Consider the following 14,679-nt stretch of genomic DNA (forward strand, 5'->3'; position numbering starts at 1 on the left):
TCATCAACTCCAAAACAAGGTATCATATTACCTTTATAGAATAGTAAGGAAAAAGGTTTTGATTGCCTCCAAAATACTTGCACTCCAACACTTCTCGTGAGAACCGAGAAACCCAACGATCCATATAAGAAACCAAACACCCGAATGGTGTTATCAAGCCAGAACTCGGCCCTTTCAGCATCATCAGTAACTATGGCCCTGAACTCCTCAGCCCCGCGCTTCCTAATCAAGTCTACAGGTGGCTTACTCAGCCTCACAGGATCAGTGACTGATGGCATTACGGGCTCTTGGGGTGGATTATTCAAATTCGGGAATTGTTGGACAGCCGGATTGGTTCGGGCATATTGCGCGACCCACTCATTCATCATGGTAAAGAAGGCTTGTTTAGCCCCCTCACCTTGATTATTCGCAGATGACTAAGGTTCAATAGGCGGTGTCCCTTGTGCAGGAGCAGCCGCTACACTTTCAATGTCATCCGCCAAGGTTCTCTCTACACCGGGATCCATTTACTAATCAAAACATAAATTTTAACCGTCAGAAGTCATCACACAGTTAAACATTAACATTCGGCATGTATAGCTAGACTCATACGTGCTATGGTAGTCCTAGAACCGACTAAACCATAGCTCTGATACCAATCAAATGTAACACCCCGAACCCGAGGCCGTCGCCGGAGTCGAACACGAGGTGTTAACAGACTTCAAACCACTTATTAAAATTTTTTTCCAGACAAGCTGCCAATCTGCGTACTAGTCGCTTTAAAAATCATATCTTGAGCTCTGGAACTCAAAATCCAGTTCTGTGAATTTTCCCTGAAAATAGACTCATATGCCCATCTACACATTTTTTTTTAGAATTTTTGGTCGGGCCAATTATACAGTTTATTAGTCAAAGTCTCCCATGTTACAGGGATCGACTACACTGACCTTTGTGCATTACGACTTGGATATCTCCCTGCACAGAGATTCAATACTGATGCCGTTTGTTTCTATAGAAACTAGACTCAGAGAGGAATCTATACATATATGGTATGACTCCTAATTATCTCTGGTTAATTTATAATGAATTTCCAAAGTCGGAACAGGGAATCCAGAAACTGTTCTGGCCCTGTCTCACGAGAACCTGAATATCTCTTAACATACTGTCCATATGATCTTTTCATTGCTTCTATATGAAAATAGACTCATCGAGCTTCGAATACATAATTTATTCATCAATTAATTCCACTCCTACTATTTTTAGTGATTTTTCAATCTCACGTCACTGCTGCTGCCAGCATCTGTTACGAAAGCAACTATGCCCATTTCGTGATTTCTCCTTGATCTAACTAGTAATTCGTCATACATATCACAAATTATGATCATGACTAGCCATGCCAAAGGCTAATCATTGTCAAACATCCCCCTACTACACTATTGCCATATCATGAATTTTAACACCAAAATAATCAACCATGACATATGGCGTAAAAAGGTCGAATTATCAAGATTTACGACCTAACGTTATGAAACCAAACCCAACCGAACATTTATGCCATTTTCGCATGGCTAAAAGTTTACATACCAAAGTTCAAACACAACATAATAGCCTATACATGCCGAAATGTTCTCCTAAGCCGACTAAGAAGAAAGTACCAAAACTTGCTAGCCGGTGTGATGACTTCGATGACGGCCCGACCACGCAAAAGGAGATGAGTCCAAGAAACCTAGAATAGGTGACAAGGAAACACCGAGTGAGTTTATAACTCAGTAAGTCATAAGCAATACACTACCATCCATTAATAACATTATCACAAGAGGAAACAAAATGGAACGAGGCTAGTTACTCCATCCATACCGAACCATACCATAGTTCCTCCGACCTATCGGTTCAATCTCATACCAAATCATGCATTCACAATCCATATACTCATCAATAGAATATTCGAGGCATTTTCATAAATCATTTTATTTTCGTTACAATCATACAACTAAACGGCCTTTCACCCATTCCACGATAAATCTTATGTACGTGACTTCAAGTATATTCGTCACATGGGTTCAAACTTACCAAGCTCAACTCCAAATATAGACATAGCACCTATTAGCCATGAGCTCAAGATACTTACCCGATCCGCTGTCCGTGATCGACTCAATAGTGTCGCACACTTAGTGTCCATAATGATTCAAGAACATATTAAGTCCGCACACTCAGTGCTATATAATCAGCTCGCACACCTAGTGCTACATAATCAAACTCGCACACTTAGTGCTACATAGTCAAACTCGCACACTTAGTGCTACATAATCAAACTCGCACACTTAGTGCTACATAGTCAATTCGCACACTTAGTGCTGCACAATTTAAACCCGCACTCTTAGCGCCAATCTCATGGTCATACTTGTTTATACCCACACATTTAGTGCCGAGATCAACAACTCAATACATCTCACCTCTTTTCTTTTCATTCAACACTTTCATCATCACATACGTACATGCATATATATATATTTATTCATTCCATTCAGCATCATTACATAGACGTTATGACCATTTGAATTAATACCAACTATATGCTTAATGACTTACTTTATGTTGGGTAAAATAATTCCGAGTCGGCTACTCGATGACCTTCGATTTCCCCTTGTTGGACGCCTCTCCTTTAGGTTCTTGAGCTTAAATAATACAAATAAGAGTATTCAATATTTAACCCAATAACATGAATTTATTTATCACATTCGGCAATCACATATCATTAAATTTTCAAACCAAAATGTCATTATATGACCACATATACACATATCCATATACTTAAGCTCAATAATTATAGTGTAATATCATGTACCCACTTTAAGTATATTGCCGAATATACTTAATCATACATACACCTAACCAAAACAATTTCCTAAAATCTTTATATCATTTATACACTAAGCCGAATACTCTCACCAAGTTCACCTATATTCTTCAACAATTCCTTCATTGATCAAACACATATTCGGCTAAAGAAATGGCAATTTTAGCAACCTTCGATTTAGTACTTAACTTTTACCACATATCAAATAACTCATTTCCTTACTCATGTGACCACGTATATTCGGTCATGCATACACACATAAAATCAATTTGGAGACTCTATCAATCCAACATACATTCGGCACCTTCATCCACCATTCTACCAAGCATGTAATATTCAAACACAACCAAACTCACATTCGGCCCTAGCTCATAACAAGGTAGCCGATTCTTTTTGTAGTTCAAACACTCCTCTATCATCATTCACCTAACTTTAACATGAAACAACAAAACTCACCATTTCTCATCCAAATAACATGAACAACAACCATTTCTTGAACACTTTCTCATGACCGATTGCTCATGTTACCAACAAGATTCAAGATTTGAACATGGGCTATTTAGAACTCAAGTCAATTACTAAAACATGCATGCATCTCAAGGACAACATCAAACATACCTTAGTCTAGCAAACCACCATAGCCGATTTTCTCAAGCTTTTCCCCTTCCTTTCTTTCCTCTATTCGGCCAAAGATGTTCAAGAATGAACACTTTTTTTTTTGTTTTCTTTCTTCAATTCACGGCAACAAGGGGGTATGGATGAGACCATATTTTTTTTTCATCACCCTTCCTTTCATTATTTAATCACCATGCTCATTATTTTATTTTTCTTAACATACATCACTAGCATAACATGTTGGAGACATGTTTCCACCCATAGCATGGCCGGCCACTATGCTTTAGTTTGGCTAATTTGACATGCAAGGACAACACTTTCCCACTTTAATACTATTTGGTCCTTACTTATTTACCTATCATAATTTTCCAAGTCTTTCAACTAGATCCTTTCAAGCAAAATTCACATTCCTAATATAAAATTAAAACATCAAATTTTTGTACAAGTACTATCACACATATAAGATATGCAAATAAAATTTTAACTAAATTTTATGACTCGGTTTTGTGGTCCCGAAACCACATTCCGACTAGGGTCGAATTAGGGCTGTCACAACTCTCCCCCACTTAAGAAATTTTCGTCCCCGAAAATCTTACCGGTAAATAGGTTTGGGTATCGTTCTTTCATCGAGCTCTCAGTTTCCGAAGTAGCTTCCTCGATCCCGTGTTTGAGCCATAACACCTTCACTAACGGAACCCTTTTGTTTCGCAACTCCTTCACTTCACGAGCTAGGATACGCATCGGTTCTTCTTCATAACTCATATCGGCTTGAATTTCAACCTCTGATGGGCTAATTATGTGCGATGGATTAGATCGATAGCGTCGAAGCATCGAAACATGAAAGACGTCGTGAATCTTTTCAAGCTCAGGGGGCAAAATTAATCGGTATGCAACTGGTCCAACTCGTTCGGATACTTCGTACAGGCTGATGAATCTCGGACTCAACTTGCCCTTACGGCCAAACCTGAGTACCTTTTTCCAAGGCGAAACTTTAAGGAACACTTTATCTCCCACCTGATATTCAATGTCCTTTCGTTTCAAGTCCGCATACGATTTCTGACGATATGTGGCTGCCTTCAGACTTTCACGGATTACCTTTACTTTCTGTTCGGCATCTTTAATCAAATCAACTCCGAAAATTTTACTTTCACCGAGCTCGGTCCAAAACAATGGTGTACGGCATTTACGACCGTACAAAGCCTCGTAAGGTGCCATCTTAATACTTGATTGAAAATTATTGTTGTAAGCGAATTCAATCAAAGGTACATACCGTTCCCATGAACCACTAAACTCAAGGATGCAGCATCTCAGCATATCCTCGAGTATCTGAATTATCCGCTCGGATTGACCATCAGTTTGGGGATGAAAAGTGGTGCTAAAATGCAGCTTGGTACCCAAAGCTTCTTGCAATTTCTTCCAAAATCGCGAGGTGAATCTCGGATCTCTATCCGACACGATAGAAATAGGTACTCCATGTAATCTCACAATCTGAGAGACATACAATTCGGCTAGTTTATCCAATGAAAAATCCGTACGCACGGGGATAAAGTGAGCCGACTTAGTCAGTCTATCAACAACAACCCAAATCGCATCCTTCTTACTTGTTGACAATGGTAGTCCGGACACAAAGTCCATTGTGACTCGATCCCATTTCCACTCGGGTATCATGATCGGCTGAAGTAATCCTGAAGGCACTTGATGTTCTGCTTTCACTTGTTGACATATTAAGCATCTCGAAACAAAGTCAGAGATGTCTCGTTTCATACCATGCCACCAAAACTGACGTTTCAGATCGTTGTACATTTTCGTACTCCCCGGGTGAATTGACATTCGGCTACAATGAGCTTCATTCAGAATCATCGAAATGAGTTCTGAATTTCTTGGAACACACAACCGACTTCTGAACCTCAAACAATCGTCATCATCAATTTGAAATTCGGATTCCATATTCGGAATACATTCAGCCCGTTTTGCAACCAATTCATCGTCGACTTTCTGAGCTTCACGAATTTGATGAATCAATGATGGTTTGGCCTTTAATTCAGCTACTAACACATTGTCGGGTAGAACAGACAAGTGCACATTCATCGCTCGTAAAGCAAACAGCGATTTCCGGCTTAAGGCGTCCGCAACCACATTAGCCTTTCCCGGGTGGTAATCAATGACAAGCTCGTAATCTTTCAACAACTCAAGCCAACGTCTTTGTCGCAGATTTAAGTCTCTTTGAGTCATCAAATATTTGAGACTTTTGTGATCCGAAAATACATGGCACTTTTTGCCAAACAAATAATGTCACCATATTTTCAAAGCAAATACGATGGCGGCTAGCTCGAGATCATGGGTTGGATAATTTCTCTCGTGTGGCTTCAATTGTCTCGACGCATAGGCCACAACTTGACCTTCTTGCATCAATACGCAACCCAACCCGAGTAGGGATGCGTCACTATAAATGACAAACTCTTTGCCTGATTCAGGTTGCACTAAAATTGGAGCTTCAGTCAAATAAGTTTTCAGTTGATCGAAGCCTTTCTGACATTTCTCCGTCCATTCGAACTTAGCATCCTTTTGAAGTAGCTTCGTCATTGGTGTGGCTATCATCGAGAAACCTTTTACAAATCGTCGGTAATAACCAGCGAGTCCCAAAAAGCTCCGAACCTCAGTAATATTTCTCGGAGGTTTCCAGTTAAGTATGGCTGAGATTTTGTTCGGGTCAACTCGAATACCCGATGCGGATACCACATGACCCAAGAAGCTAACCTCTCTTAACCAGAACTCACACTTACTGAACTTAGCATATAACTTCTTATCCCGCAAAACTTGCAACATTAATCACAAGTGTTCAGCATGTTCGATCTCATCTCTTGAATAGACCAAGATGTCATCAATGAACACAACTACGAACCGATCCAAATATGGTCTGAAGATCCGATTCATCAAATCCATAAATACTGCAGGGGCATTAGTGAGCCCAAACGGCATCACTAAGAACTCGTAGTGACCGTACCTCGTTCTGAAAGCAGTTTTGGGTATGTCCGGATCTCAAATTCGCAACTGATAATAGCCCGATCTCAAATCTATTTTTGAGAACACTGTGGCTCCCTTCAGTTGGTCGAACAAATCATCGATGCGCGGCAACGGATATTTGTTCTTTATCGTCACTTTATTCAGTTGACGATAGTCAATGCACAACCTCATGGTTCCGTCCTTCTTTTTCACAAACAATACTGGTGCACCCCAAGGTGAGAAACTTGGTCGAGCGAAACCTCTATCCGTCAATTCTTGCAACTGAGCTTTCAACTCCTTTAACTCGGTTAGTGCCATACGATACGGAGCTATCGAAATTGGCGTAGTTCCAGGTACAAGCTCAATACCAAATTCTATCTCCCGAACAGGTGGCAAACCCGGTAACTCTTCAGGAAAAACATCCGGGTATTCACAAACCACCGGCACAGATTCGGGTTTCTTTTCTAACTCTTTGTCATCAAGTACATACGCAAGGTATGCTTCGCACCCTTTTCTCACATATTTCTGGGCCAACATTGCTGATATTACAGCTGGCAACCCCTTCAAATCCGTAGACTCAACTCGGATTACCTCGTTATTTGCGCACCTCAAATCAATAGTCTTGCTTTTGCAATTTACAACCGCATCATGCGCGGTCAGCCAATCCAAACCAAGAATAACATCAAATTCATCAAACGGCAAAAGCATCAAGTCCGCCGGGAAACAAGAACCTCGAATTACTAGGGGACATCTCTTACACACTTTGTCGACAAGCACGTAACGACCCAAGGGATTTGACACCCGAATTACGAACTCAGTAGACTCAACAGGTAGAGTCTTACTGGATGCTAAGGTTTCACATACATATGAATGAGTAGAGCCAGGGTCAATCAATGCAATCACATTAGTATCAAAGAGAGTGAAGGTACCATTGATGACGTCAGGGGAGGATGCCTACTCTCGTGCGCGAATGGCATATGCTCTAGCAGGAGTACGGTTCTAAGCTCGAACAGCCGTATCAGAGGTCCCTCTCTGACTACCACCCCTACCTCTTAAAATTCTCGGTGGTCTACCTCTAGTTGTCACTCCACTAGGTCTTGCACCTTGAATCTTATTCTTCTCATCAAGCTCCGTGCAATCTCTAATGAAGTGGTCCTTCGAACCGCATCCGTAACAGGCCCTGTTAATAGACTTACCCCAACATTCACCTATGTGTCGTCTTCCACATTGGGGACATTCAGGTTTCTCTAGACGATTATTGCCCACACTAGCTACCGAAGTAGCTCGGGAGTCCGTCGATGGTCTTGCTCTGATGGAAATTCCCGCAGTCGTCCTCGACTTATTAGTGTCCTCCCTGAACTTCTTTACGGCTGAGAACGGAGCTTTACCCGTCGATCTTTTACGATAGTCTCTAGCTTCAAATTCAGCCTTCTTCTTCTCCTTTCCAAGTTCTTCCGCCTTGCAGGCTCGTTCGACTAGTGTTACGAATTCTTTTATTTCCAAAATACCCATTAGTAGCTTTAAATCCTCATTCAATCCTTCTTCGAATCTTTTGCACATAGCAACCTCATCAGCTACACACTCCCGGGCATACCTACTGAGTCTTACGAATTCATGTTCGTATTCAGATACTGTCATACGGCCTTGCTTGAGTTCCAAGAATTCCTTACGGTTTTGATCAATGAACCGTTGACTAATATATTTCTTTCGAAATTCCGTCTGAAAGAAGTCCCAAGTTACTCGTTCGTTTGGGACTATGGAAATCAGGGTCCTCCACCAATAGTAGGCTGAGTCCCGCAACAAGGATATAGCACACTTTAGACATTCATCGGGTGTGCATGACAGTTCATCAAACACTCGAATGGTGTTATCAAGCCAGAACTCGGCCCTTTCAGCATCATCAGTAACTATGGCCCTGAACTCCTCAGCCCCGCGCTTCCTAATCAAGTCTACAGGTGGCTTACTCAGCCTCACAGGATCAGTGACTGATGGCATTACGGGCTCTTGGGGTGGATTATTCAAATTCGGGAATTGTTGGACAGCCGGATTGGTTCGGGCATATTGCGCGACCCACTCATTCATCATGGTAAAGAAGGCTTGTTTAGCCCCCTCACCTTGATTATTCGCAGATGACTAAGGTTCAATAGGCGGTGTCCCTTGTGCAGGAGCAGCCGCTACACTTTCAATGTCATCCGCCAAGGTTCTCTCTACACCGGGATCCATTTACTAATCAAAACATAAATTTTAACCGTCAGAAGTCATCACACAGTTAAACATTAACATTCGGCATGTATAGCTAGACTCATACGTGCTATGGTAGTCCTAGAACCGACTAAACCATAGCTCTGATACCAATCAAATGTAACACCCCGAACCCGAGGCCGTCGCCGGAGTCGAACACGAGGTGTTAACAGACTTCAAACCACTTATTAAAATTTTTTTCCAGACAAGCTGCCAATCTGCGTACTAGTCTCTTTAAAAATCATATCTTGAGCTCTGGAACTCAAAATCCAGTTCTGTGAATTTTCCCTGAAACTAGACTCATATTCCCATCTACACATTTTTTTCTAGAATTTTTGGTTGGTCCAATTAGTACAGTTTATTAGTCAAATTCTCCCATGTTACAGGGATCGACTACACTGACCTTTGTGCATTACGACTTGGATATCTCCCTGCACAGAGCTTCAATACTGATGCCGTTTGTTTCTATAGAAACTAGACTCAGAGAGAAATCTATACATATATGGTATGACTCCTAATTATCTCTGGTTAATTTATAATGAATTTCAAAAGTTGGAACAGGGAATCCAGAAACTGTTCTGGCCCTGTCTCACGAGAACCTAAATATCTCTTAACATACTGTCCATATGATCTTTTCGTTGCTTCTATATGAAAATAGACTCATCGAGCTTCGAATACATAATTTATTCATCAATTAATTCCACTCCTACTATTTTTAGTGATTTTTCAATCTCACGTCACTGCTGCTGCCAGCATCTGTTACGAAAGCAACTATGCCCATTTCGTGATTTCTCCTTGATCTAACTAGTAATTCGTCATACATATCACAAATTATGATCATGACTAGCCATGCCAAAGGCTAATCATTGTCAAACATCCCCCTACTACACTATTGCCATATCATGAATTTTAACACCAAAATAATCAACCATGACATATGGCGTAAAAAGGTCGAATTATCAAGATTTACGACCTAACGTTATGAAACCAAACCCAACCGAACATTTATGCCATTTTCGCATGGCTAAAAGTTTACATACCAAAGTTCAAACACAACATAATAGCCTATACATGCCGAAATGTTCTCCTAAGCCGACTAAGAAGAAAGTACCAAAACTTGCTAGCCGGTGTGATGACTTCGATGACGGCCCGACCACGCAAAAGGAGATGAGTCCAAGAAATCTAGAATAGGTGACAAGGAAACACCGAGTGAGTTTATAACTCAGTAAGTCATAAGCAATACACTACCATCCATTAATAACATTATCACAAGAGGAAACAAAATGGAACGAGGCTAGTTACTCCATCCATACCGAACCATACCATAGTTCCTCCGACCTATCGGTTCAATCTCATACCAAATCATGCATTCACATTCCATATACTCATCAATAGAATATTCGAGGCATTTTCATAAATCATTTTATTTTCGTTACAATCATACAACTAAACGGCCTTTCACCCATTCTACGATAAATCTTATGTACGTGACTTCAAGTATATTCGTCACATGGGTTCAAACTTACCAAGCTCAACTCCAAATATAGACATAGCACCTATTAGCCATGAGCTCAAGATACTTACCCGATCCGCTGTCCGTGATCGACTCAATAGTGTCGCACACTTAGTGTCCATAATGATTCAAGAACATATTAAGTCCGCACACTCAGTGCTATATAATCAGCTCGCACACCTAGTGCTACATAATCAAACTCGCACACTTAGTGCTACATAGTCAAACTCGCACACTTAGTGCTACATAGTCAATTCGCACACTTAGTGCTGCACAATTTAAACCCGCACTCTTAGCGCCAATCTCATGGTCATACTTGTTTATACCCGCACATTTAGTGCCGAGATCAACAACTCAATACATCTCACCTCTTTTCTTTTCATTCAACACTTTCATCATCACATACGTACATGCATATATATATATATTTATTCATTCCATTCAGCATCATTACATAGACGTTATGACCATTTGAATTAATACCAACTATATGCTTAATGACTTACTTTATGTTGGGTAAAATAATTCCGAGTCGGCTACTCGATGACCTTCGATTTCCCCTTGTTGGACGTCTCTCCTTTAGGTTCTTGAGCTTAAATAATACAAATAAGAGTATTCAATATTTAACCCAATAACATGAATTTATTTATCACATTCGGCAATCACATATCATTAAATTTTCAAACCAAAATGTCATTATATGACCACATATACACATATCCATATACTTAAGCTCAATAATTATAATGTAATATCATGTACCCACTTTAAGTATATTGCCGAATATACTTAATCATACATACACCTAACCAAAACAATTTCCTAAAATCTTTATATCATTTATACACTAAGCCGAATACCCTCACCAAGTTCACCTATATTCTTCAACAATTCCTTTATTGATCAAACACATATTCGGCTAAAGAAATGGCAATTTTACCAACCTTCGATTTAGTACTTAACTTTTACCACATATCAAATAACTCATTTCCTTACTCATGTGACCACGTATATTCGGTCATGCATACACACATAAAATCAATTTGGAGACTCTATCAATCCAACATACATTCGGCACCTTCATCCACCATTCTACCAAGCATGTAATATTCAAACACAACCAAACTCACATTCGGCCCTAGCTCATAACAAGGTAGCCGATTCTTTTTATAGTTCAAACACTCCTCTATCATCATTCACCTAACTTTAACATGAAACAACAAAACTCACCATTTCTCATCCAAATAACATGAACAACAACCATTTCTTGAACACTTTCTCATGACCGATTGCTCATGTTACCAACAAGATTCAAGATTTGAACATGGGCTATTTAGAACTCAAGTCAATTACTAAAACATGCATGCATCTCAAGGACAACATCAAACATACCTTAGTCTAGCAAACCACCATAGCCGATTTTCTCAAGCTTTTCCCCTTCCTTTCTTTCCTCTATTCGGCCAAAGATGTTCAAGAATGAACACTTTTTTTTTTGTTTTCTTTCTTCAATTCACGGCAACAAGGGGGTATGGATGAAACCATATTTTTTTTTTCATCACCCTTCCTTTCATTATTTAATCACCATGCTCATTATTTTATTTTTCTTAACATACATCACTAGCATAACATGTTGGAGACATGTTTCCACCCATAGCATGGCCGGCCACTATGCTTTAGTTTGGCTAATTTGACATGCAAGGACAACACTTTCCCACTTTAATACTATTTGGTCCTTACTTATTTACCTATCATAATTTTCCAAGTCTTTCAACTAGATCCTTTCAAGCAAAATTCACATTCCTAATATAAAATTAAAACATCAAATTTTTGTACAAGTACTATCACACATATAAGATATGCAAATAAAATTTTAACTAAATTTTATGACTCGGTTTTGTGGTCCCGAAACCACATTCCGACTAGGGTCGAATTAGGGCTGTCACAGAACCGAAAAGAAAGAATAGAATCACTAGGAGGGAGAGAGAGCAGCCTAGAAAACTCGGCCAAGATGCAGTGGAAATAACAATAGGGGAAAAAAGGAAGAAAATGGAGAACAGAAAGGGAGCAATCTCGACAATGTTTGAGGGATGTATTCGGCCAGTATAGGAAGAGAAGGAAAATGCAGAGATTCAGCCAACCAAAGTAAAAAATAGTGCAAAACCAAAAAAACCTCACAGTGTAACACCTTAAAACGAAAAGCTAATTTCGGCTTTAGAGAGAAAAAAAATACCAAAGCAAGGAAAAACTGAAGCCAAGGTCCCCAGTAACAAACGGCTACCAAAATGCAGAAAAGAACCCCTGATAGCCGAATGTATGAATGCCCAAAGCCCTCATATGACACAACTCTACTCCCTAACCCAAATTCCTTAATTTTCTCCTAATATCTCACCATGATTCTCTCCACAAATCACTCCAACATCCCGTTCAAACTCTATTCAAACTCTTATGACCAATTCAACCACAGAGTCTCAGTCCAACTCAACTACCTACTTTGCTCAAACAGCAAAACAATTACTCCATTGCGTAACCCAGGACTCGAACTCAAGTCCTCCAGCAGAAGCAACACGCCACCTTGGCACTAGACCACACGCTCTTTTGTGACATGAAACAAGCACTAGTATTTATAAGGCCTATACAACAGTGTCCAGATTCATTTAAGAGCAAAACTAAAAATTTTGTAAAAGCCAAAACTTAAACCCAGGCTTCTCAAACACTCCCAAACACACCCAAATCACTTAGCCAATAAAGCAAACATGAAATTTGCATCATTTTCTTGCTTAACTAGAATATTTTTGAGCAGTCTCCTAACCACTCCCATGCTCAAAGCCCAATACTTCTACGCCCAATTTTGGGGCGTTACACTGTTACTCGTATTACCACTATTTCTGGGTGGTTTCCCTCTCACAGTCATATTACTCGAACAAGTATTTTGAGATGTTTCCTTATCCAATATTTCGGGACAATCTCTAAGAAAATGGTCATAAGAATTGCATTTGAAACATGATCCATCTCTCAATCTAAACTCCTTGAAATATTTTCTATTTCATTATTGAAATTCAGGTTTGTTGTTTCAGACATTACCCACACTCGCTACAGATGTAGGCTGAGGTCTCGAACCCGATTGTTGCTTCCCTTTATATCTCCCTGAGACACCTACTAAAGTTGATGAATGATAATGGAATTCCTTTGATTTCTTCAATAGAAACGAGAATGATTTTCCCATAGGTCATTTACACGTATTACAAGCCCAGAATCTACTTCTTCTTCTTTTTTTGCTTTACTGAGTTCTTCAGCTTTATATGCTTTGTCAACCAAAACCATAAATTCTTTCAGCTCTAGAATCCCAACTAGCAACTTGATATCTTCATTTAAACCGTCTTCAAACCAGGTACACATAACAACCTCTAATGGTATACACTCCTTAGCTTATTTACTAAGTCACAAAAATTCTCTCTCGTACTCGGCTATTGACATACAACCTTACTTCAATTCCAGAAACTCTTGACGTTTCTTGTCGAGGAATCGCTGGCTAACGTATTTCTTTCTAAACTCTTTCTGAAAGAATTCCCAATTCACACAGTCTTTAGGTATTACCGTAGCCAATGTTTTCCACCACTAATATGCTGAGTCTTTCAATAGAGAAACAACACATTTTAAGCATTCAACCGGTGTATAGGATAATTCATCGAAAACCCTCACAATGTTTTCTAACCAGAACTTGGCTCTTTTTGGATCATCTTCAGCTAAACTGCGAAACTCTTCAGGCCCATATTTTTAAATGTTATCAACTGGAGGCTTTGTTGCTCTAACATTTTCAAAACCATGAGGAATAACAGGGACAGGTTGGGATACGAGAGGGGGTAGAGGTCGTTGAGCCAATGGGTTCGTTTTTATGAACTCTAAAAATCATTCTGACATCATCTAGAAGAAGGTTTCTTTAGCCTCACCTATCTGACCCTGAGCTACGGACCCACTACCAAAATTAGCTGCTCCATGAACGGAGGCTTGCACATTACTTTCTACCTCATGAAAATCGACTCAGTTGGATAATAGCTTATTTATAAGAAAACATAGTTCAATTTGAGTCAGGAGTTATCATACAATCACAGGTTATATAATGGCATGTGTTTCTAAACTCCATACATGCTACGTTCAATATGAGAACCGACTAAACAATAGCTCTGATACCACTAAATGTAACACCCTTAACCTATCTCCGTTATCAAATTAGGGTTACAGAGCATTACCGTACAATTGAAAATATTAAAAAATTATAACATTCAATAACTTAAATAAATAATAAACCATTCAATCATATACATTTTGTCTTTAAATAGAGCCTTCGAAGCCCTAGAAATACCTTGGAAGTGATACAGGACTAATTTCAAACAAAATGGAAAGTTTAGGAAAAAGTTAAAAAAATTGGAAATAGGGGTCACACGGCTGTGTGGCTAGGCCGTTTGAAATCACC

The sequence above is a fragment of the Gossypium hirsutum genome, chromosome A07 (assembly GCF_007990345.1).
Source record: "Gossypium hirsutum isolate 1008001.06 chromosome A07, Gossypium_hirsutum_v2.1, whole genome shotgun sequence".
In the NCBI taxonomy this organism is placed as follows: Eukaryota; Viridiplantae; Streptophyta; class Magnoliopsida; order Malvales; family Malvaceae; genus Gossypium; species Gossypium hirsutum.